At 37.9% G+C, this 24505-nt stretch overlaps 9 non-coding genes across 9 annotated transcripts; 6 read left to right on the top strand and 3 right to left on the bottom strand.

The window, feature by feature from the left end:
• The first annotated feature begins 1224 nt into the window (after positions 1-1224).
• TRNAS-UGA (transfer RNA serine (anticodon UGA)) lies at positions 1225-1306 on the top strand. Its single transcript has one exon. It is a non-coding gene; the product is annotated as a tRNA-Ser (tRNA).
• Positions 1307-9470: 8164 nt separating this feature from the next.
• On the top strand, positions 9471-9552 carry TRNAS-AGA (transfer RNA serine (anticodon AGA)). The gene has a single exon. It is a non-coding gene; the product is annotated as a tRNA-Ser (tRNA).
• A 2440-nt stretch (positions 9553-11992) lies between these two features.
• TRNAI-UAU (transfer RNA isoleucine (anticodon UAU)) lies at positions 11993-12085 on the bottom strand. The gene is given in 2 exon segments: positions 11993-12028; positions 12048-12085. It is a non-coding gene; the product is annotated as a tRNA-Ile (tRNA).
• A 379-nt stretch (positions 12086-12464) lies between these two features.
• TRNAS-UGA (transfer RNA serine (anticodon UGA)) lies at positions 12465-12546 on the top strand. Its single transcript has one exon. It is a non-coding gene; the product is annotated as a tRNA-Ser (tRNA).
• A 2912-nt stretch (positions 12547-15458) lies between these two features.
• TRNAS-UGA (transfer RNA serine (anticodon UGA)) lies at positions 15459-15540 on the top strand. Its single transcript has one exon. It is a non-coding gene; the product is annotated as a tRNA-Ser (tRNA).
• A 4603-nt stretch (positions 15541-20143) lies between these two features.
• On the bottom strand, positions 20144-20236 carry TRNAI-UAU (transfer RNA isoleucine (anticodon UAU)). The gene is given in 2 exon segments: positions 20144-20179; positions 20199-20236. It is a non-coding gene; the product is annotated as a tRNA-Ile (tRNA).
• A 379-nt stretch (positions 20237-20615) lies between these two features.
• Positions 20616-20697, top strand: TRNAS-UGA (transfer RNA serine (anticodon UGA)). The gene has a single exon. It is a non-coding gene; the product is annotated as a tRNA-Ser (tRNA).
• A 2441-nt stretch (positions 20698-23138) lies between these two features.
• TRNAI-UAU (transfer RNA isoleucine (anticodon UAU)) lies at positions 23139-23231 on the bottom strand. Its single transcript is given in 2 exon segments — positions 23139-23174; positions 23194-23231. It is a non-coding gene; the product is annotated as a tRNA-Ile (tRNA).
• A 380-nt stretch (positions 23232-23611) lies between these two features.
• Positions 23612-23693, top strand: TRNAS-UGA (transfer RNA serine (anticodon UGA)). The gene has a single exon. It is a non-coding gene; the product is annotated as a tRNA-Ser (tRNA).
• The last annotated feature ends 812 nt before the right edge of the window (positions 23694-24505 follow it).

Below are 24505 nucleotides of genomic sequence, written 5' to 3'. Positions count from 1 at the left end.
ATGGGAACATTGCTCACTCTACACTTGTGAGTATTTAGCACACTGCACCTTGATATTTATTTTTATATCAATCACAATACTGCACCATCAGGGAATTTTCTTCTGTTTTACATGATTTTGCGCTTCCCGATGATCTTCACCCTTGATTGAAAGGTGGAATGTGACTTTGCTAGGGTGAATTTTAACTCTTAATGGGGTTTTGTATTGAGTTTAGATTTGTTTATTAATCATTCTCAGGGGGTAGGTGAAGGAAATGTAATAACAACAGATTATGAGAGAGGTGAGAAGTGGTTTACATATGATGAACAAGATACGAATGTGAGAGGTGAATAATTGGGTTAAGAAGGGGGGATAGGCTGACCCTTACTTAGTACAGATAGACAGGATGCTCATTAAAGATTGCCTTTTTAGGATATATAAATCTGGAAATATATGTATCCTCTAGACCCAAATAATGAGTAGCATTGGCTCCACTGGTGTATTTTGATTTGAAAAAAGGAAGAATGTGCTTGGACAGCTCTCATTTTTTTATTTTTTTAAATCATACATCATCAATTACCAATATCTTCTTACCCACATTGAGACACCTATTGAATTTGACTGCTTTACATGCACTCCAATGTAAGCCAAATAGCAAAATGCGGAAATTTTGTTTTTAATGTAAAAGATTACATTTTGCAATTTACATCCATCGGCCTTTTATTTAACATTGTATACATTCAAACACTGCTATTGGTTGATGAAACAAAAAAAGGGTTTGCTTTAGGTGAGGTTTGAACTCACAACCTCGGCATAGCTTAGTTGACATATAAGTACCGTGCGCTAACCGATTACGCCACTGGAGCATGTTCCTGTAATGATCCATGTTCTTCTTGCCCCAATTACCCTCCAACTCTGCTCTTTTAATCTCTGACATCCAAGTTAGATCATTGTCCCATTACTCCTTTTAACCCCTTTTCTTGTTTTCTGCCTCAGATCTTTTTCATATTGTACATTGATTGTTGTTAACAAAAAGTATTTCTCGTCATTGTTCAAAAACCCAATAGAAGCAACATTTTGCAAAGATAATGTTGTTTAAACAATGTGTACAAACAAGTCATGTATTTCTCTTTATGAAAATGTTCTCATGGTTATTTAGTTCATATTGGTCATCATTCATTAGTGAGTGTTACCCATATCCGCTCAAGAGCTATCTGTGTGACTGTATTCAGTACTACCAGCTATGTAGTCATGGCCGAGTGGTTAAGGCGATGGACTTGAAATCCATTGGGGTTTCCCCGCGCAGGTTCAAATCCTGCTGACTACGTTGACTTTTTCAGTGGTAACGTGTTATTAAAAACTTCACTGCACTTTGCATTTTGTTTGTATCTGCTTGGCAAAGCAATCTTTACTTATTGGAATATGTGGCACACTAAAGAAGAAAACACTCTGAATTCTTCAAACATTTTCTAAGTTATACATTTTAGGGTGCTGCTGGCTGTAAAACATTTAATAAAGAACTCCATTTCAATAAATGCATTGTCTTCTATTGATAAGTATCTCTATGCTGCAACATAGTGCTAAGAGGTCATTTGTGTGCAATACTTTGCACAACATAAAATAGAGGAGAAACGGCTTACCCCTACAGAAATAACTTAAGGTGACCAAGGATAATGAGCACTTTAGTGTGAGAGTGAGGGAATTCTTCCACTTTATAATTACAGATAATATTTGAATTCTTCTTAAGGACTGTGCTAAGTACTGCATGTATTGAGATGTGTACATTCTTTACAGTCTGCCAAAACTATATTGTTTAAATATAATGGGAATAATCAATGTTATAGTTCAACTGCTTATCACACTTCAGCACAAATAGCTTTTTGTTATGAAAAAGCATTTGTAATGTTTTATTGTTATCATTCACAAAAGCTAAGCAGGGCTTTCTAAACCTGTTGAAGAAATAAACAACTTAGCTTGAATTTTACTGAAAAATGGTCATTAATGTACTGTAATAATTGTACTGTAACTTCCTGAAGTTTACAGAAATTAATCAAATGTAAACTTTAAGGACTCTTTTGTGAAACAGAATGATTCTCATTAAGAACAAATGTGCTTTGTACTTTGATATTAAATTCAGAGACAGAACTGTCAGGAATCGGCGTTCTCCACGCTCCACCCACAAATCACCCCCTTCCCGCAGGGAGTCCCTGGACACACAAAACAAACCTGCCTTACCGGCCTCCACGGCTCCTCGCCCCTGCCGCCGTCGCGGGATCACTCCCCTCGGCGATTCCTCTGCTCAGTGCCGGGCGCGCCCACGCCCCCTTCACGCACACCTGCACGCACACCTGCACCATCCACTGGCTCGGTTCACGCGCGCACACGAGTTACGGAGCACGCTCAGTCTGCACACTCTTCTTCCCGTCCCCCGGACCTCAGGCTCCGCCCCTGCACACCCCTACTCAGGTTACCAACAAGACTCACCTGGCCTGTTATGCCTGCACCAATCTGCAGTGTCTCCCGTTAGCTCTTCCTGTCCCACCTCCGTTCCTAATTGGACCTTCCTGCTTTATCTAGCTCCTCTCTGCTCTCAGTCTTTGCTCGACATAATCTCTGTATGGAAGTACTTCTGGATTCTCTCAGTCTTTTCACAGGTTCTGATGCGGCTTGTACGACTACCCTCTCTGGCTCTCGATCTTGGCACTCCTTGGACAACGCTCACTCTGGTAACCTCTTGAAGCAGATCCCATCAAGGATGAACTCTCTCGCCAATCCAGGCCAGATCAATTGGAGGTCCTCATTGATTTGGCTGTCCGAGTGGATCAACGTAAACAGGTACGCCGCTCTGAGCGTCAGCGCACTCGCTTCCATAACTTTCAAGTTCCGTTCTCCAGTACTCCCAGCAACATTCCTGCTCCCCCAAGTGCTACCATACCTATTAGTCCTGCACTGGAGTTGCCAGAGCCAATGCAATTGGGGGTACAACGCATCCGCACACAGATACGGCAGTTCCGCCACGCTGGGGGATTGTGTTTCTACTGCGGATCCATGGAACATCTGATTCGGGAGTGTCCACTGCGTCCAGGAAACGGGAACACCCAGTGAGTACAGAGGGGCTCTCTCTGGGTGTAATGTCTCCACGTCCCCTTTCTAAAGGTGAACTCCCTAAGAAACTTACAATTCCAGTCTCCCTTTCAGGCGATAAGTTCAAGACTTCTACCGCCGCTTTCATTGACTCAGGAGCTGGTGGAAACTTCGTGTATCTTGAATTCGCCAGGTTAAACCGCATACCACTCGTGAGAAAGAAGGTTCCCATCACACTCGTCGGTATCAATGGACGTCCTCTTACCCCGGCCCACATCTCCTTAGAGACAGCTCCCTTGCTTCTGTCCTCACATCTGCACAAGGAGATCTTAGTTCTTGATGCCATTCACGCTCCTGGGATACCCATCACCCTTGGTCTTCCTTGGCTACAGCTTAACAATCCTCTCATTGAGTGGACTTCCTCTGCTCCCATTTCCTGGAGGCCGAGGTCAGGCGAGACTCATCAACTGCTGGCCAATACCTCTGTTCCCAAAGTTATTCTACCTTCCGTTTACCATCAATTCCAGGACGTTTTCAATAAGGTACAGTCAGACCTCTTGCCGCCACACAGGACATACGATTGTCCGATCGACCTAGTTCCAGGTTGCACCACACACCACCTGTCTTCAGGAGGATAGTACCCATTATATGACACAATAGGTACTATATCAATTGTTAGTACCCTGGTACAGTGGTCTGGCTTATTATCATTTTGAGATATACCTGCATTTGAGCGCTTCAGCTATTTTCCATACTCCCTACCCAAGTCCAAGACCTACCCCTTGTCGTTACCAGAATCTCACACTATGGATGAATATATTCAGGAGAATCTCAAGAAAGGCTTTATTCATCACTCCAATTCCCCAGCAGGGGCTGGGTTTTTCTTCGTCAAGAAAAAGGACGGGTCGTTGAGGCCTTGCATCGACTACAGGGGTTTAAACCACATAACTATTAAAAATCGTTACCTCCTTCCCCTTATTACCGAACTGTACGATAAATTACAGGGGGCCAAGATTTTTTCCAAGTTGGATCTACGTGGTGCCTATAACTTGGTGCGCATCAGGAAGGGGGATGAATGGAAGACGGCCTTCAACACGCGTAGTGGACACTACGAATATCTGGTAATGCCTTTCGGCTTATGTAATGCTCCCGCTGTCTTCCAGGATTTCATCAACGACGTCTTTCGGAAGGTACTCAATATTTTTGTTATTGTATACTTGGATGATATCCTGATTTTTTCCAAAGATCTCCAGGACCATATACGCCACACCTCCTACGTCCTTTCCCGTCTCAGTGAACACCATTTGTACGCCAAACTGGAGAAGTGCACCTTTCATCAGACCTCTACTCCGTTCCTGGGGTACATCATTTCCGATGAGGACTTTATGATGGATTCCGGTAAACTTCAAGCAGTCACTGAATGGCCAAGACCCAACTCTCTCAAGGCCATACAACGTTTTTTAGGGTTCGCTAATTATTATCGTAGGTTTATAAGGAGTTTTTCCACCATTGTGGCACCCCTTACTGCGCTCACCAAAAAAGGAGCTGATCCTTCTGCTTGGTCATCCGAGGCCATCTCCACCTTCGAGACACTCAAGGAAGCCTTTATATCCGCACCTATTCTCCGTCATCCCAACATTGAACTTCCCTTCGTCTTGGAGGTCGACGCTTCTGATTGCGGTGCTGGTGCCGTTCTTTCTCAGAGACCCACACCCCAAGATAAGTTACATCCCTGTTCATATTTTTCCAAAAAATTCTCGTCTGCCGAGAGGAACTATGACGTGGGTAACAGGGAACTTCTGGCCGTGAAGATGGCTCTTCAAGAGTGGAGACACCTGCTGGAGGGGTCGAAAGAGCCGTTTACTATTCTCACGGACCACAAGAACCTTCTTTACATAGAGAACGCTCGACGCCTTGGTCCACGACAGGCTCGTTGGGCTCTTTTTTTTTCTCGATTCGATTTTCACCTTTCCTATATCCCCGGGACCAAGAACGTAAAGGTAGACGCACTCTCCCGTATACATTCTTCTGAAGAGAGGCCAGAGGAATCTTTGGAGACTATCCTTCCGCATGAGAGGATTCTCGCCACGTCTTCTTTCAAGAATCTTGACAAGATTTTGCACTCCCAGAGACGCATTCCCAAGGACTTGGTCGTTCCCGACAACAAACACTTTGTACCTTCCAAATTTGTTCCAGAGGTCTTGTCTTGGGGTCACTCCTCTAAATCTGCAGGTCATCCAGGTTTTAAGAAGACTACTGATCTCATTCGTTGGAATTTCTGGTGGCCAAGGATGTCTCAAGATATTCTGGAGTTCACCGGCGCCTTCCCCACGTGTGCTCAAAGCAAGACTCTCCGTCAAAAGCCTCAGGGTTTTCTGTTACCCCTTCCAGTTCTCGACCACCCCTGGTCCCACATTTCGATGGACTTCATCGTGGAGTTGCCCAGGTCCAGAGGAATGAACACTATCTTGGTGGTCATGGACAGGTTCTCGAAGATGTCCCATTTCATTCCACTTAAAGGATTACCCACCTCCCCCGCCCTTGCTGATATCTTTACGGAGCAGATTTTCCGGATTCATGGGATCCCTTCGTCCATTGTTTCTGACAGAGGTTCTCAGTTTGTATCCAAATTTTGTTGAGCTTTCACGAAGAGATTGGGCATCTCTTCTTCTTTCTCTTCCGCCTATCATCCTCAGTCCAATGGACAAACGGAGAGAATCAATCAATCCCTGGAGAAGTACCTGAGATGTTTCATATCCGATTTCCAGGATGATTGGGCTCAACTCCTCTCTTGGGCAGAGTATGCCGCAAATTCTGACAAAAACGAGTCCACCCGGGAGTCGCCCTTCTTTATAAATTATGGGTTCCATCCTCCCTGTCTTCCCATCCCCAACATCCCTTCTGGAGTACCAGCCGTAGATGAACGCATTTCTTCCCTCCAAACCGCATGGTCCAGGATTCAGTCTACCCTTCTCAACTCCTCCCGCAGATCGAAACTACAGGCCGATCGTCGTCGTCGTTCGGCGCCCAGTTACAAATCAGGGGATTTGGTATGGCTCTCCTCTAAGAATATCCACCTCAAGGTACCATCTCCTAAACTGGCACCTAAGATCCTGGGTCCCTTCCCTATTTGCGAACAAATCAATCCCGTGGCATACCGGCTCCAACTACCACCCAGTATGAAGATTCCCAATGTCTTTCATGTGTCCCTCTTAAAACCATTTATCTCCAGTCACTTCTTTCCGGATCAGACTCGTAAACCGGATCCCATTACTGTACAAAATAACGAGGAATATGAAGTTCACTCTCTTTTGGATTCTCGCCTATCCAGGGGTCAGCTCCAGTTCTTGGTGCAATGGAAGGGCTTTGGCCCTGAAGAGAGATCCTGGGTACCTTCAAAGGACATTCATGCCCCGGAACTTCTTAAGTCCTTCAGGAAAAAGTTTCCAGAGAAACCGTTCTTGGATCGTCCTGGGGCCGTTCCTGAAAAGGGGGGTACTGTCAGGAATCGGCGTTCTCCACGCTCCACACACAAAGCACCCCCTTCCCGCAGGGAGTCCCTGGACACACAAAACAAACCTGCCTTACCGGCCTCCACGACCCCTCGCCCCTGCCGCCGTCGCGGGATCACTCCCCTCGGCGATTCCTCTGCTCAGTGCCGGGCGCGCCCACGCCCCCCTGCACGCACACCTGCACGCACACCTGCACCATCCACTGGCTCGGTTCACGCGCGTACACGAGTTACGGAGCACGCTCAGTCTGCACACTCTTCTTCCCGTTCCCCGGACCTCAGGCTCCGCCCCCGCACACTGCACGGGCATACTCAGGTTACCAACAAGACTCACCTGGCCTGTTATGCCTGCACCAATCTGCAGTGACACACTGTAGCTCTTCCTGTCCCGCCTCCGTTCCTAATTGGACCTTCCTGCTTTATCTAGCTCCTCTCTGCACTCAGTCTTTGCTCGACATAGTCTCTGTATGGAAGTACTTCTGGATTCTCTCAGTTTTTTCACAGGTTCTGATGCGGCTTGTACGACTACCCCCTCTGGCTCTCGATCTCGGTACTCCTTGGACAACCCTCACTCTGGTAACCTCTTGAACATGGCTTGGACAATGACCTATCTCCGCTCTCCACTCCCTGACTTCGGCGAGGCATCCTTCACTCTATCTCTACAACCGGTACCGGCAAGTATTGTCTACCTTACTACACCTGGCCTGGCAACGCTTCATACCACACTCCGGACACGCTCCCTTTGCTGCGGGTGCGTGTATTACCACTTCGCCCTTCAGCTCAGGGGACGGGTCTGGTCTGCGGGAAGCACCGGCGTAACAAGAACATTTTATATTAAAATCAGATTTATTTTTTGGGGGGTTCAATTTGATCTTATAGGGGTTCTGTATGTTTTTGTCTTGCAGATTAACAATATTGAATACCTAATGCTGGGACATGTTTATTTTGTTGATACTTTTGCCATAGTCTGCATATTGATAGTTCCCTCTAGATACCCAAGAGATCAATGTTGGTATCCCTCCACCCTTTGTATGTCAAAATTGATCAAAAGCAGAAAAAAACAAGATAAATGCTGCACACCAAAATCTGAAAACTCTAACTGATACTTGCTGTTACTGGTGCTCCTGATCCAGGGGAGTCCCTGTGAATGACAGACTCCAAAGTCAGCAAAAAAAACGAAGGATTTAAAGAATTTATTATATCAAATGCACAACGTTTCAACCATCAAAAAGTGGTCTTTCTCAAGTGAGAACCCTCTGTTTAAAATTGATCAAAAGACATGATTTTTTGAGTGAGTTGCAAAGTTCAAATGTGTTGGAATATTTTATTCTATGCTTAAGGCATTTAAAATATCTTTAATATTAACATCAAGCCTTGTTCCTTCATATTTACTTTAACTGTGTTACTCAAATCTTCAATGTGGTTTTAGCATGTTTTCCTTTAGCTTGCTATGCAATTGGCAAAAAAAGAAGATTCTTTATTCCTCTTCTATGTTGTCATGTATGATTGCCCACTCTGATAAAGCATAAAGCATAAAGCAAGTAAAACTGAAAGAAAAGGTGGTCGTACATGCAAAACTTCTTTAAGCACTCTTGGTTTCTACCACATACAAGATCCACTCGCCTATTGCAATAAGAGAGTTTATTCAATTGAAGACTCTGGTGAAATAGCATGGGGTTGTGCTACAGTGAGGATTAACTCTTAAGAGGGATTTATACTTGTTTGGATGTAAAAACAAAACATAGAAAGCTTTTGTTCCACCGCCGCCATTCAGGTGCAAATTGTGTTTGAAAAAATATTTCAGGCTTGATTGAAAGGTAGAATGTGGCTTTGCTAGGGTGAATTTTAATTCTTAATGGGGTTTTGTATTGAGTTTAGATTTGTTTTGTTAATCATTCTCAGGGGGTAGGTGGAGGAAATGTAATAACAACAGATTACGAGAGAGGTGAGAAGTGGTTTACATATGGTGAGCAAGATACGAATGTGAGAGGTGAATAGTTGGATTACGAAGGGGGGATAGGCTGACCCTTACTTAGTACAGATAGACAGGATGCTCATTAAAGATTGCCTTTTTAGGATACAGGAATCTGAAAATATATGTATCCTCTTGACCCAAATAATGAGTCGCATTGGCTCCACTGGTGTATTTTGGTTTGAAAAAAGGAAGAATGTGCTTGGACAGCTCTCATTTTTTTATTTTTTTAAATCATACATCATCAATTACCAATATCTTCTTGTCCACATTGAGACACCTATTGAATTTGACTGCTTTACATGCGCTCCAATGTAAGCCAAATAGCAAAATGCGGAAATGTTGTTTTTAATGTAAAAGATTACATTTTACAATTTACATCCATAGGCCTTTTATTTAACATTGTATACATTCAAACAATGCTATTGGTTGATGAAACAAAAAAAGGGTTTGCTTCAGGTGAGGCTTGAACTCACAACCTCAGCATAGCTTAGCATATACTGACATATAAGTACCATGCGCTAACCAATTACACCACTGGAGCATGTTCCTGTAATGATCCATGTTCTTCTTGCCCCAATTGCCCTCCAACTCTGCTCTTTTAATCTCTGACATCCAAGTTAGATCATTTTCCCATTACTCCTTTTAACCCCTTTTCTTTTTTTTCTGCCTCAGATCTGTTTCATACTGTACATTGAATGTGGTTAACAAAAAGTATTTCTCGTCATTGTTCAAAAACCCAATAGAAGCAACATTTTACAAAGATAATGTTGTTTAAACAATGTGTACAAAAAAGTCATGTATTTCTCTTTATGAAAATGTTCTCATGGTTATTTAGTTCATATTGGTCATCATTCATTAGTGAGTGTTACCCATATCCGCTCAAGAGCCATCTGTGTGACTGTATTCAGTACTACCAGCTATGTAGTCATGGCTGAGTGGTTAAGGCGATGGACTAGAAATCCCTTGGGGTTTCCCCGCGCAGGTTCAAATCCTGCTGACTACGTTGACTTTTTCAGTGGTAACGTGTTATTAAAAACTTCACTGCACTTTGCATTTTGTTTGTATCTGCTTGGCAAAGCAATCTTTACTTACTGGAATATGTGGCACACTAAAGAAGAAAACACTCTGAATTCTTCAAACATTTTCCAAGTTATACATTTTAGGGTGCTGCTGGCTGTAAAACATTTAATAAAGAACTCCATTTCAATAAATGCATTGTCTTCTATTGATAAGTATTTCTATGCTGCAACATAGCGCTAAGAGGTCATTTGTGTGCAATACTTTGCACAACATAAAATAGAGGAGAAACGGCTTACCCCTACAGAAATAACTTAAGGTGACAAAGGATAATGAGCACTTTAGTGTGAGAGTGAGGGAATTCTTCCACTTTATAATTACAGATAATATTTGAATTCTTCTTAAGGACTGTGCTAAGTACTGCATGTATTGAGATGTGTACATTCTTTACATTCTGCCAAAACTATATTGTTTAAATATAATGGGAATAATCAATGTTATAGTTCAACTGCTTATCACACTTCAGCACAAATAGCTTTTTGTTATGAAAAAGCATTTGTAATGTTTTATTGTTATCATTCACAAATGATAAGCAGGGCTTTCTAAACCTGTTGAAGAAATAAACAACTTAGCTTGAATTTTACTGAAAAATGGTCATTAATGTACTGTAATAATTGTACTGTAACTTCCTGAAGTTTACAGAAAATTAAGAAATTAATCAAATGTAAACTTTATGGAATCTTTTGTGAAACAGAATGATTCTCATTAAGAACAAATGTACTTTGTACTTTGATATTAAATTCAGAGACAGAACATGTTATATTAAAATCAGATTTATTTTTTGGGGGGGTTCAATATGATCTTATAGGGGTTCTGTATGTTTTTGTCTTGCAGATTAACAATATTGAATACCTAATTCGTGGACATGTTTATTTTGTTGATACTTTTGCCATAGTTTGCATATTGATAGTTCCCTCTAGATACCCAAGAGATCAATGTTGGTATCCCTCCACCCTTTGTATGTCAAAATTGATCAAAAGCCAAAAAAAACAAGATAAATGCTTCACACCAAAAACTGAAAACTCTAACTGATACTTGCTGTTACTGGTGCTCCTGATCCAGGGGAGTCCCTGTGAATGATAAACTCCAAAGTCAGCAAAAGAAACGGAGGATTCAGGGCTCTACGGATTTAAAGAATTTATTATATCAAATGCACAACGTTTCAACCATCAAAAAGTGGTCTTTCTCAAGTGAGAACCCTCTGTTTAAAATTGATCAAAAGACATGATTTTTTGAGTGAGTTGCAAAGTTCAAATGTGTTGGAATATTTTATTCTATGCTTAAGGCATTCAAAATATCTTTAATATTAACATCAAGCCTTGTTCCTTCATATTTACTTTAACTGTGTTACTCAAATCTTCAGTGTTGTTTTAGCATGTTTTCCTTTAGCTTGCCATGTAATTGGCAAAAAAAGAAGATTCTTTATTCCTCTTCAATGTTGTCATTTATGATTGCCCACTCTGATAAAGCATAAAGCATAAAGCAAGTAAAACTGAAAGAAAAGGTGGTCGTACATGCAAAACTTCTTTCAGCACTCTTGGTTTCTACCACATACAAGATCCACTCGCCTATAGCAATAAGAGAATTTATTCAATTGAAGACTCTGGTGAAATAGCATGGGGTTGTGCTACAGTGAGGATTAACACTTAAGAGGGATTTATACTTGTTTGGATTTAAAAGCAAAACATAGAAAGCTTTTGTTCCACCACCGCCATTCAGGTGCAAATTGTGTTTTAAAAAATATTTAAAGCTTGATTGAAAGGTAGAATGTGGCTTTGCTAGGGTGAATTTTAACTCTTAATGGGGTTTTGTATTGAGTTTAGATTTGTTTATTAATCATTCTCAGGAGGTAGGTGGAGGTAATGTAATAACAACCGATTATGAGAGAGTTGACATGTGGTTTACATATGATGAGCAAGATACGAATGTGAGAGGTGAATAGTTGGGTTAAGAAGGGGGGATATGCTGACCCTTACATAGTACAGATTGACAGGATGCTCATTAAAGTTTGCCTTTTTAGGATATATAAATCTGGAAATATATGTATCCTCTAGACCCAAGTAATGAGTAGCATTGGCTCCACTGGTGTATTTTGGTTTGAAAAAAGGAAAAATGTGCTTGGACAGCTCTCATTTTTTTATTTTTTTAAATCATACATCATCAATTACCAATATCTTCTTGCCCACATTGAGACACCTATTGAATTTGACTGCTTTACATGCGCTCCAATGTAAGCCAAATAGCAAAATGCGGAAATGTTGTTTTTAATGTAAAAGATTACATTTTACAATTTACATCCATAGGCCTTTTATTTAACATTGTATACATTCAAACAATGCTATTGGTTGATGAAACAAAAAAGGGTTTGCTTCAGGTGAGGCTTGAACTCACAACCTCGGCATAGCTTAGCATATACTGACATATAAGTACCGTGCGCTAACCGATTACGCCACTGGAGCAGGTTCCTGTAATGATCCATGTTCTTCTTGCCCCAATTGTCCTCCAACTCTGCTCTTTTAATCTCTGACATCCAAGTTAGATCATTTTCCCATTACTCCTTTTAACACCTTTTCTTTTTTTCTGCCTCAGATCTGTTTCATACTGTACATTGAATGTGGTTAACAAAAAGTATTTCTCGTCATTGTTCAAAAACCCAATAGAAGCAACATTTTACAAAGATAATGTTGTTTAAACATTGTGTACAAACAAGTCATGTATTTCTCTTTATGAAAATGTTCTCATGGTTATTTAGTTCATATTGGTCATCATTCATTAGTGAGTGTTACCCATATCCGCTCAAGAGCTATCTGTGTGACTGTATTCAGTACTACCAGCTATGTAGTCATGGCCGAGTGGTTAAGGCGATGGACTTGAAATCCATTGGGGTTTCCCCGCGCAGGTTCGAATCCTGCTGACTATGTTGACTTTTTCAGTGGTAACGTGTTATTAAAAACTTCACTGCACTTTGCATTTTGTTTGTATCTGCTTGGCAAAGCAATCTTTACTTACTGGAATATGTGGCACACTAAAGAAGAAAACACTCTGAATTCTTCAAACATTTTCCAAGTTATACATTATAGGGTGCTGCTGGCTGTAAAACATTTAATAAAGAACTCCATTTCAATAAATGCATTGTCTTCTATTGATAAGTATCTCTATGCTGCAACATAGTGATAAGAGGTCATTTGTGTGCAATACTTTGCACAACATAAAATAGACGAGAAACGGCTTACCCCTACAGAAATAACTTAAGGTGACAAAGGATAATGAGCACTTTAGTGTGAGAGTGAGGGAATTCTTCCACTTTATAATTACAGATAATATTTGAATTCTTCTTAAGGACTGTGCTAAGTACTGCATGTATTGAGATGTGTACATTCTTTACATTCTGCCAAAACTATATTGTTTAAATATAATGGGAATAATCAATGTTATAGTTCAACTGCTTATCACACTTCAGCACAAATAGCTTTTTGTTATGAAAAAGCATTTGTAATGTTTTATTGTTATCATTCACAAATGATAAGCAGGGCTTTCTAAACCTGTTGAAGAAATAAACAACTTAGCTTGAATTTTACTGAAAAATGGTCATTAATGTACTGTAATAATTGTACTGTAACTTCCTGAAGTTTACAGAAAATTAAGAAATTAATCAAATGTAAACTTTATGGAATCTTTTGTGAAACAGAATGATTCTCATTAAGAACAAATGTACTTTGTACTTTGATATTAAATTCAGAGACAGAACATGTTATATTAAAATCAGATTTATTTTTTGGGGGGGTTCAATATGATCTTATAGGGGTTCTGTATGATTTTGTCTTGCAGATTAACAATATTGAATACCTAATTCGTGGACATGTTTATTTTGTTGATACTTTTGCCATAGTTTGCATATTGATAGTTCCCTCTAGATACCCAAGAGATCAATGTTGGTATCCCTCCACCCTTTGTATGTCAAAATTGATCAAAAGCCAAAAAAAACAAGATAAATGCTTCACACCAAAAACTGAAAACTCTAACTGATACTTGCTGTTACTGGTGCTCCTGATCCAGGGGAGTCCCTGTGAATGACAGACTCCAAAGTCAGCAAAAGAAACGGAGGATTCAGGGCTCTACGGATTTAAAGAATTTATTATATCAAATGCACAACGTTTCAACCATCAAAAAGTGGTCTTTCTCAAGTGAGAACCCTCTGTTTAAAATTGATCAAAAGACATGATTTTTTGAGTGAGTTGCAAAGTTCAAATGTGTTGGAATATTTTATTCTATGCTTAAGGCATTCAAAATATCTTTAATATTAACATCAAGCCTTGTTCCTTCATATTTACTTTAACTGTGTTACTCAAATCTTCAGTGTTGTTTTAGCATGTTTTCCTTTAGCTTGCCATGTAATTGGCAAAAAAAGAAGATTCTTTATTCCTCTTCAATGTTGTCATTTATGATTGCCCACTCTGATAAAGCATAAAGCATAAAGCAAGTAAAACTGAAAGAAAAGGTGGTCGTACATGCAAAACTTCTTTCAGCACTCTTGGTTTCTACCACATACAAGATCCACTCGCCTATAGCAATAAGAGAATTTATTCAATTGAAGACTCTGGTGAAATAGCATGGGGTTGTGCTACAGTGAGGATTAACACTTAAGAGGGATTTATACTTGTTTGGATTTAAAAGCAAAACATAGAAAGCTTTTGTTCCACCACCGCCATTCAGGTGCAAATTGTGTTTTAAAAAATATTTAAAGCTTGATTGAAAGGTAGAATGTGGCTTTGCTAGGGTGAATTTTAACTCTTAATGGGGTTTTGTATTGAGTTTAGATTTGTTTATTAATCATTCTCAGGAGGTAGGTGGAGGTAATGTAATAACAACCGATTATGAGAGAGTTGACATGTGGTTTACATATGATGAGCAAGATACGAATGTGAGAGGTGAATAGTTGGGTTAAGAAGGGGGGATATGCTGACCCTTACATAGTACAGATTGACAGGATGCTCATTAAAGTTTGCCTTTTTAGGATATATAAATCTGGAAATATATGTATCCTCTAGACCCAAGTAATGAGTAGCATTGGCTCCACTGGTGTATTTTGGTTTGAAAAAAGGAAAAATGTGCTTGGACAGCTCTCATTTTTTTATTTTTTTAAATCATACATCATCAATTACCAATATCTTCTTGCCCACATTGAGACACCTATTGAATTTGACTGCTTTACATGCGCTCCAATGTAAGCCAAATAGCAAAATGCGGAAATGTTGTTTTTAATGTAAAAGATTACATTTTACAATTTACATCCATAGGCCTTTTATTTAACATTGTATACATTCAAACAATGCTATTGGTTGATGAAACAAAAAAGGGTTTGCTTCAGGTGAGGCTTGCACTCACAACCTCGGCATAGCTTAGCATATACTGACATATAAGTACCGTGCGCTAACCGATTACGCCACTGGAGCAGGTTCCTGTAATGACCCATGTTCTTCTTGCCCCAATTGTCCTCCAACTCTGCTCTTTTAATCTCTGACATCCAAGTTAGATCATTTTCCCATTACTCCTTTTAACACCTTTTCTTTTTTTCTGCCTCAGATCTGTTTCATACTGTACATTGAATGTGGTTAACAAAAAGTATTTCTCGTCATTGTTCAAAAACCCAATAGAAGCAACATTTTACAAAGATAATGTTGTTTAAACAATGTGTACAAACAAGTCATGTATTTCTCTTTATGAAAATGTTCTCATGGTTATTTAGTTCATATTGGTCATCATTCATTAGTGAGTGTTACCCATATCCGCTCAAGAGCTATCTGTGTGACTGTATTCAGTACTACCAGCTATGTAGTCATGGCCGAGTGGTTAAGGCGATGGACTTGAAATCCATTGGGGTTTCCCCGCGCAGGTTCGAATCCTGCTGACTACGTTGACTTTTTCAGTGGTAACGTGTTATTAAAAACTTCACTGCACTTTGCATTTTGTTTGTATCTGCTTGGCAAAGCAATCTTTACTTACTGGAATATGTGGCACACTAAAGAAGAAAACACTCTGAATTCTTCAAACATTTTCCAAGTTATACATTATAGGGTGCTGCTGGCTGTAAAACATTTAATAAAGAACTCCATTTCAATAAATGCATTGTCTTCTATTGATAAGTATCTCTATGCTGCAACATAGTGATAAGAGGTCATTTGTGTGCAATACTTTGCACAACATAAAATAGACGAGAAACGGCTTACCCCTACAGAAATAACTTAAGGTGACAAAGGATAATGAGCACTTTAGTGTGAGAGTGAGGGAATTCTTCCACTTTATAATTACAGATAATATTTGAATTCTTCTTAAGGACTGTGCTAAGTACTGCATGTATTGAGATGTGTACATTCTTTACATTCTGCCAAAACTATATTGTTTAAATATAATGGGAATAATCAATGTTATAGTTCAACTGCTTATCACACTTCAGCACAAATAGCTTTTTGTTATGAAAAAGCATTTGTAATGTTTTATTGTTATCATTCACAAAAGATAAGCAGGGCTTTCTAAACCTGTTGAAGAAATAACCAACTTAGCATGAATTTTACTGAAAAATGGTCATTAATGTACTGTAATAATTGTACTGTAACTTCCTGTAGTTTACAGAAAATTAAGAAATTAATCAAATGTAAACTTTATGGAATCTTTTGTGAAACAGAATGATTCTCATTAAGAACAAATGTACTTTGTACTTTGATATTAAATTCAGAGACAGAACATTTTATATTAAAATCAGATTTATTTTTTTGGGGGGTTCAATATGATCTTATAGGGGTTCTGTATGTTTTTGTCTTGCAGATTAACAATATTGAATACCTAATTCTTGGACATGTTTATTTTGTTGATACTTTTGCCATAGTCTGCATATTGATAGTCCCTCTAGATACCCAAGAGATCAATGTTGGTATCACTCCAACCTTTGTATGTCAAAATTGATCAAAAGCAGAAAAAAACAAGATAAATGCTGCACACCAAAAACTGAAAACTCTAACTGATACTTGCTGTTACTGGTGCTCCTGATCCAGGGGAGTCCCTGTGAATGACAGACTCCAAAGTCAGCAAAAGAAACGGAGGATTCAGAGCTCTACGGATTTAAAGATTTTATTATATCAAATGCACAACGTTTCAACCATCAAAAAGTGGTCTTTCTCAAGTGAGAACCCTCTGTTTAAAATTGATCAAAAGACATGATTTTTTGAGTGAGTTGCAAAGTTCAAATGTGTTGGAATATTTTATTCTATGCTTAAGGCATTTAAAATCTCTTTAATATTAACATCAAACTTTGTTCCTTCATATTTACTTTAACTGTGTTACTCAAATCTTCAATGTGGTTTTAGCATGTTTTCCTTTAGCTTGCTATGTAATTGGCAAAAAAAGAAGATTCTTTATTCCTCTTCTATGTTGTCATTTATGATTGCCCACTCTGATAAAGCATAAAGCATAAAGCAAGTAAAACTGAAAGAAAAGGTGGTCGTACATGCAAAACTTCTTTCAGCACTCTTGGTTTCTACCACATACAAGATCCACTCGCCTATAGCAATAAGAGAATTTATTCAATTGAAGACTCTGGTGAAATAGCATGGGGTTGTGCTACAGTGAGGATTAACTCTTAAGAGGGATTTATACTAGTTTGGATTTAAAAACAAAACGTAGAAAGCTTTTGTTCCACCACCGCCATTCAGGTGCAAATTGTGTTTGAAAAAATATTTCAGGCTTGATTGAAAGGTAGAATGTTACTTTGCTAGGGTGAATTTTAACTCTTAATGGGGTTTTGTATTGAGTTTAGATTTGTTTATTAATCATTCTCAGGGGGTAGGAGGAGGAAATGTAATAACAACAGATTATGAGAGAGGTGAGAAGTGGTTTACATATGATGAACAAGATACGAATGTGAGAGGTGAATAATTGGGTTAAGAAGGGGGGATAGGCTGACCCTTACTTAGTACAGATAGACAGGATGCTCATTAAAGATTGCCTTTTTAGGATATATAAATCTGGAAATATATGTATCCTCTAGACCCAAATAATGAGTAGCATTGGCTCCACTGGTGTATTTTGATTTGAAAAAAGGAAGAATGTGCTTGGACAGCTCTCATTTTTTTATTTTTTTTGTATCTGCTTGGCAAAGCAATCTTTACTTACTGGAATATGTGGCACACTAAAGAAGAAAACACTCTGAATTCTTCAAACATTTTCCAAGTTATACATTTTAGGGTGCTGCTGGCTATAAAACATTTAATAAAGAACTCCATTTCAATAAATGCATTGTCTTCTATTGATAAGTATCTCTATGCTGCAACATAGTGCTAAGAGGTCGTTTGTGTGCAATACTTTGCACAACATAAAATAGAGGAGAAACGGCTTACCCCTACAGAAATAACTTAAGGTGACAAAGGATAATGAGCACTTTAGTGTGAGAGTGAGGGAATTCTTCCACTTTATAATTACAGATAATATTTGAATTCTTCTTAAGGACTGTGCTAAGTACTGCATGTATTGAGATGTGTACATTCTTTACATTCTGCCAAAACTATATTGTTTAAATATAATGGGAATAATCAATGTTATAGTTCAACTGCTTATCACACTTCAGCACAAATAGCTTTTTGTTATGAAAAAGCATTTGTAATGTTTTATTGTTATCATTCACAAATGATAAGCAGGGCTTTCTAAACCTGTTGAAGAAATAAACAACTTAGCTTGAATTTTACTGAAAAATGGTCATTAATGTACTGTAATAATTGTACTGTAACTTCCTGAAGTTTACAGAAAATTAAGAAATTAATCAAATGTAAACTTTATGGAATCTTTTGTGAAACAGAATGATTCTCATTAAGAACAAATGTACTTTGTACTTTGATATTAAATTCAGAGACAGAACATGTTATATTAAAATCAGATTTATTTTTTGGGGGGGTTCAATATGATCTTATAGGGGTTCTGTATGTTTTTGTCTTGCAGATTAACAATATTGAATACCTAATTCGTGGACATGTTTATTTTGTTGATACTTTTGCCATAGTTTGCATATTGATAGTTCCCTCTAGATACCCAAGAGATCAATGTTGGTATCCCTCCACCCTTTGTATGTCAAAATTGATCAAAAGCAGAAAAAAACAAGATAAATGCTGCACACCAAAAACTGAAAACTCTAACTGATACTTGCTGTTACTGGTGCTCCTGATCCAGGGGAGTCCCTGTGAATGACAGACTCCAAAGTCAGCAAAAGAAACGGAGGATTCAGGGCTCTACGGATTTAAAGAATTTATTATATCAAATGCACAACGTTTCAACCATCAAAAAGTGGTCTTTCTCAAGTGAGAACCCTCTGTTTAAAATTGATCAAAAGACATGATTTTTTGAGTGAGTTGCAAAGTTCAAATGTGTTGGAATATTTTATTCTATGCTTAAGGCATTCAAAATATCTTTAATATTAACATCAAGCCTTGTTCCTTCATATTTACTTTAACTGTGTTACTCAAATCTTCAGTGTTGTTTTAGCATGTTTTCCTTTAGCTTGCCATGTAATTGGCAAAAAAAGAAGATTCTTTATTCCTCTTCAATGTTGTCATTTATGATTGCCCACTCTGATAAAGCATAAAGCATAAAGCAAGTAAAACTGAAAGAAAAGGTGGTCGTACATGCAAAACTTCTTTCAGCACTCTTGGTTTCTACCACATACAAGATCCACTCGCCTATAGCAATAAGAGAATTTATTCAATTGAAGACTCTGGTGAAATAGCATGGGGTTGTGCTACAGTGAGGATTAACACTTAAGAGGGATTTATACTTGTTTGGATTTAAAAGCAAAACATAGAAAGCTTTTGTTCCACCACCGCCATTCAGGTGCAAATTGTGTTTTAAAAAATATTTAAAGCTTGATTGAAAGGTAGAATGTGGCTTTGCTAGGGTGAATTTTAACTCTTAATGGGGTTTTGTATTGAGTTTAGATTTGTTTATTAATCATTCTCAGGAGGTAGGTGGAGGTAATGTAATAACAACCGATTATGAGAGAGTTGACATGTGGTTTACATATGATGAGCAAGATACGAATGTGAGAGGTGAATAGTTGGGTTAAGAAGGGGGGATATGCTGACCCTTACATAGTACAGATTGACAGGATGCTCATTAAAGTTTGCCTTTTTAGGATATATAAATCTGGAAATATATGTATCCTCTAGACCCAAGTAATGAGTAGCATTGGCTCCACTGGTGTATTTTGGTTTGAAAAAAGGAAAAATGTGCTTGGACAGCTCTCATTTTTTTATTTTTTTAAATCATACATCATCAATTACCAATATCTTCTTGCCCACATTGAGACACCTATTGAATTTGACTGCTTTACATGCGCTCCAATGTAAGCCAAATAGCAAAATGCGGAAATGTTGTTTTTAATGTAAAAGATTACATTTTACAATTTACATCCATAGGCCTTTTATTTAACATTGTATACATTCAAACAATGCTATTGGTTGATGAAACAAAAAAGGGTTTGCTTCAGGTGAGGCTTGAACTCACAACCTCGGCATAGCTTAGCATATACTGACATATAAGTACCGTGCGCTAACCGATTACGCCACTGGAGCAGGTTCCTGTAATGACCCATGTTCTTCTTGCCCCAATTGTCCTCCAACTCTGCTCTTTTAATCTCTGACATCCAAGTTAGATCATTTTCCCATTACTCCTTTTAACACCTTTTCTTTTTTTCTGCCTCAGATCTGTTTCATACTGTACATTGAATGTGGTTAACAAAAAGTATTTCTCGTCATTGTTCAAAAACCCAATAGAAGCAACATTTTACAAAGATAATGTTGTTTAAACAATGTGTACAAACAAGTCATGTATTTCTCTTTATGAAAATGTTCTCATGGTTATTTAGTTCATATTGGTCATCATTCATTAGTGAGTGTTACCCATATCCGCTCAAGAGCTATCTGTGTGACTGTATTCAGTACTACCAGCTATGTAGTCATGGCCGAGAGTTTAAGGCGATGGACTTGAAATCCATTGGGGTTTCCCCGCGCAGGTTCGAATCCTGCTGACTACGTTGACTTTTTCAGTGGTAACGTGTTATTAAAAACTTCACTGCACTTTGCATTTTGTTTGTATCTGCTTGGCAAAGCAATCTTTACTTACTGGAATATGTGGCACACTAAAGAAGAAAACACTCTGAATTCTTCAAACATTTTCCAAGTTATACATTATAGGGTGCTGCTGGCTGTAAAACATTTAATAAAGAACTCCATTTCAATAAATGCATTGTCTTCTATTGATAAGTATCTCTATGCTGCAACATAGTGATAAGAGGTCATTTGTGTGCAATACTTTGCACAACATAAAATAGACGAGAAACGGCTTACCCCTACAGAAATAACTTAAGGTGACAAAGGATAATGAGCACTTTAGTGTGAGAGTGAGGGAATTCTTCCACTTTATAATTACAGATAATATTTGAATTCTTCTTAAGGACTGTGCTAAGTACTGCATGTATTGAGATGTGTACATTCTTTACATTCTGCCAAAACTATATTGTTTAAATATAATGGGAATAATCAATGTTATAGTTCAACTGCTTATCACACTTCAGCACAAATAGCTTTTTGTTATGAAAAAGCATTTGTAATGTTTTATTGTTATCATTCACAAAAGATAAGCAGGGCTTTCTAAACCTGTTGAAGAAATAACCAACTTAGCATGAATTTTACTGAAAAATGGTCATTAATGTACTGTAATAATTGTACTGTAACTTCCTGTAGTTTACAGAAAATTAAGAAATTAAGCAAATGTAAACTTTATGGAATCTTTTGTGAAACAGAATGATTCTCATTAAGAACAAATGTACTTTGTACTTTGATATTAAATTCAGAGACAGAACATTTTATATTAAAATCAGATTTATTTTTTTGGGGGGTTCAATATGATCTTATAGGGGTTCTGTATGTTTTTGTCTTGCAGATTAACAATATTGAATACCTAATTCTTGGACATGTTTATTTTGTTGATACTTTTGCCATAGTCTGCATATTGATAGTCCCTCTAGATACCCAAGAGATCAATGTTGGTATCCCTCCAACCTTTGTATGTCAAAATTGATCAAAAGCAGAAAAAAACAAGATAAATGCTGCACACCAAAAACTGAAAACTCTAACTGATACTTGCTGTTACTGGTGCTCCTGATCCAGGGGAGTCCCTGTGAATGACAGACTCCAAAGTCAGCAAAAGAAACGGAGGATTCAGGGCTCTACGGATTTAAAGATTTTATTATATCAAATGCACAACGTTTCAACCATCAAAAAGTGGTCTTTCTCAAGTGAGAACCCTCTGTTTAAAATTGATCAAAAGACATGATTTTTTGAGTGAGTTGCAAAGTTCAAATGTGTTGGAATATTTTATTCTATGCTTAAGGCATTTAAAATCTCTTTAATATTAACATCAAACTTTGTTCCTTCATATTTACTTTAACTGTGTTACTCAAATCTTCAATGTGGTTTTAGCATGTTTTCCTTTAGCTTGCTATGTAATTGGCAAAAAAAGAAGATTCTTTATTCCTCTTCTATGTTGTCATTTATGATTGCCCACTCTGATAAAGCATAAAGCATAAAGCAAGTAAAACTGAAAGAAAAGGTGGTCGTACATGCAAAACTTCTTTCAGCACTCTTGGTTTCTACCACATACAAGATCCACTCGCCTATAGCAATAAGAGAATTTATTCAATTGAAGACTCTGGTGAAATAGCATGGGGTTGTGCTACAGTGAGGATTAACTCTTAAGAGGGATTTATACTAGTTTGGATTTAAAAACAAAACGTAGAAAGCTTTTGTTCCACCACCGCCATTCAGGTGCAAATTGTGTTTGAAAAAATATTTCAGGCTTGATTGAAAGGTAGAATGTTACTTTGCTAGGGTGAATTTTAACTCTTAATGGGGTTTTGTATTGAGTTTAGATTTGTTTATTAATCATTCTCAGGGGGTAGGAGGAGGAAATGTAATAACAACAGATTATGAGAGAGGTGAGAAGTGGTTTACATATGATGAACAAGATACGAATGTGAGAGGTGAATAATTGGGTTAAGAAGGGGGGATAGGCTGACCCTTACTTAGTACAGATAGACAGGATGCTCATTAAAGATTGCCTTTTTAGGATATATAAATCTGGAAATATATGTATCCTCTAGACCCAAATAATGAGTAGCATTGGCTCCACTGGTGTATTTTGATTTGAAAAAAGGAAGAATGTGCTTGGACAGCTCTCATTTTTTAATTTTTTTAAATCATACATCATCAATTACCAATATCTTCTTGCCCACATTGAGACACCTATTGAATTTGACTGCTTTACATGCGCTCCAATGTAAGCCAAATAGCAAAATGCGGAAATGTTGTTTTTAATGTAAAAGATTACATTTTACAATTTACATCCATAGGCCTTTTATTTAACATTGTATACATTCAAACAATGCTATTGGTTGATGAAACAAAAAAAAGGGTTTGCTTCAGGTGAGGCTTGAACTCACAACCTCGGCATAGCTTAGCATATACTGACATATAAGTACCGTGCGCTAACCGATTACGCCACTGGAGCAGGTTCCTGTAATGATCCATGTTCTTCTTGCCCCAATGGCCCTCCAACTCTGCTCTTTTAATCTCTGACATCCAAGTTAGATCATTTTCCCATTACTCGTTTTAACACCTTTTCTTTTTTTTCTGCCTCAGATCTGTTTCATACTGTACATTGAATGTGGTTAACAAAAAGTATTTCTCGTCATTGTTCAAAAACCCAATAGAAGCAACATTTTACAAAGATAATGTTGTTTAAACAATGTGTACAAACAAGTCATGTATTTCTCTTTATGAAAATGTTCTCATGGTTATTTAGTTCATATTGGTCATCATTCATTAGTGAGTGTTACCCATATCCGCTCAAGAGCTATCTGTGTGACTGTATTCAGTACTACCAGCTATGTAGTCATGGCCGAGTGGTTAAGGCGATGGACTTGAAATCCATTGGGGTTTCCCCGCGCAGGTTCAAATCCTCCTGACTACGTTGACTTTTTCAGTGGTAACGTGTTATTTAAAACTTCACTGCACTTTGCATTTTGTTTGTATCTGCTTGGCAAAGCAATCTTTACTTACTGGAATATGTGGCACACTAAAGAAGAAAACACTCTGAATTCTTCAAACATTTTCCAAGTTATACATTTTAGGGTGCTGCTGGCTGTAAAACATTTAATAAAGAACTCCATTTCAATAAATGCATTGTCTTCTATTGATAAGTATCTCTATGCTGCAACATAGTGCTAAGAGGTCATTTGTGTGCAATACTTTGCACAATATAAAATAGAGGAGAAACGGCTTACCCCTACAGAAATAACTTAAGGTGACAAAGGATAATGAGCACTTTAGTGTGAGAGTGAGGGAATTCTTCCACTTTATAATTACAGATAATATTTGAATTCTTCTTAAGGACTGTGCTAAGTACTGCATGTATTGAGATGTGTACATTCTTTACAGGTGCCAAAACTATATTGTTTAAATATAATGGGAATAATCAATGTTATAGTTCAACTGCTTATCACACTTCAGCACAAATAGCTTTTTGTTATGAAAAAGCATTTGTAATGTTTTATTGTTATCATTCACAAAAGCTAAGCATGGCTTTCTAAACCTGTTGAAGAAATAAACAACTTAGCTTGAATTTTACTGAAAAATGGTCATTAATGTACTGTAATAATTGTACTGTAACTTCCTGAAGTTTACAGAAAATTAAGAAATTAATCAAATGTAAACTTTAAGGACTCTTTTGTGAAACAGAATGATTCTCTTTAAGAACAAATGTGCTTTGTACTTTGATATTAA

This window comes from Ascaphus truei, assembly GCF_040206685.1.
Source record: "Ascaphus truei isolate aAscTru1 chromosome 12 unlocalized genomic scaffold, aAscTru1.hap1 SUPER_12_unloc_1, whole genome shotgun sequence".
In the NCBI taxonomy this organism is placed as follows: domain Eukaryota; kingdom Metazoa; phylum Chordata; class Amphibia; order Anura; family Ascaphidae; genus Ascaphus; species Ascaphus truei.
The sequence above is the reverse complement of the archived record's forward strand: the minus strand, read 5'-3'. Positions and strand labels throughout refer to the sequence as shown.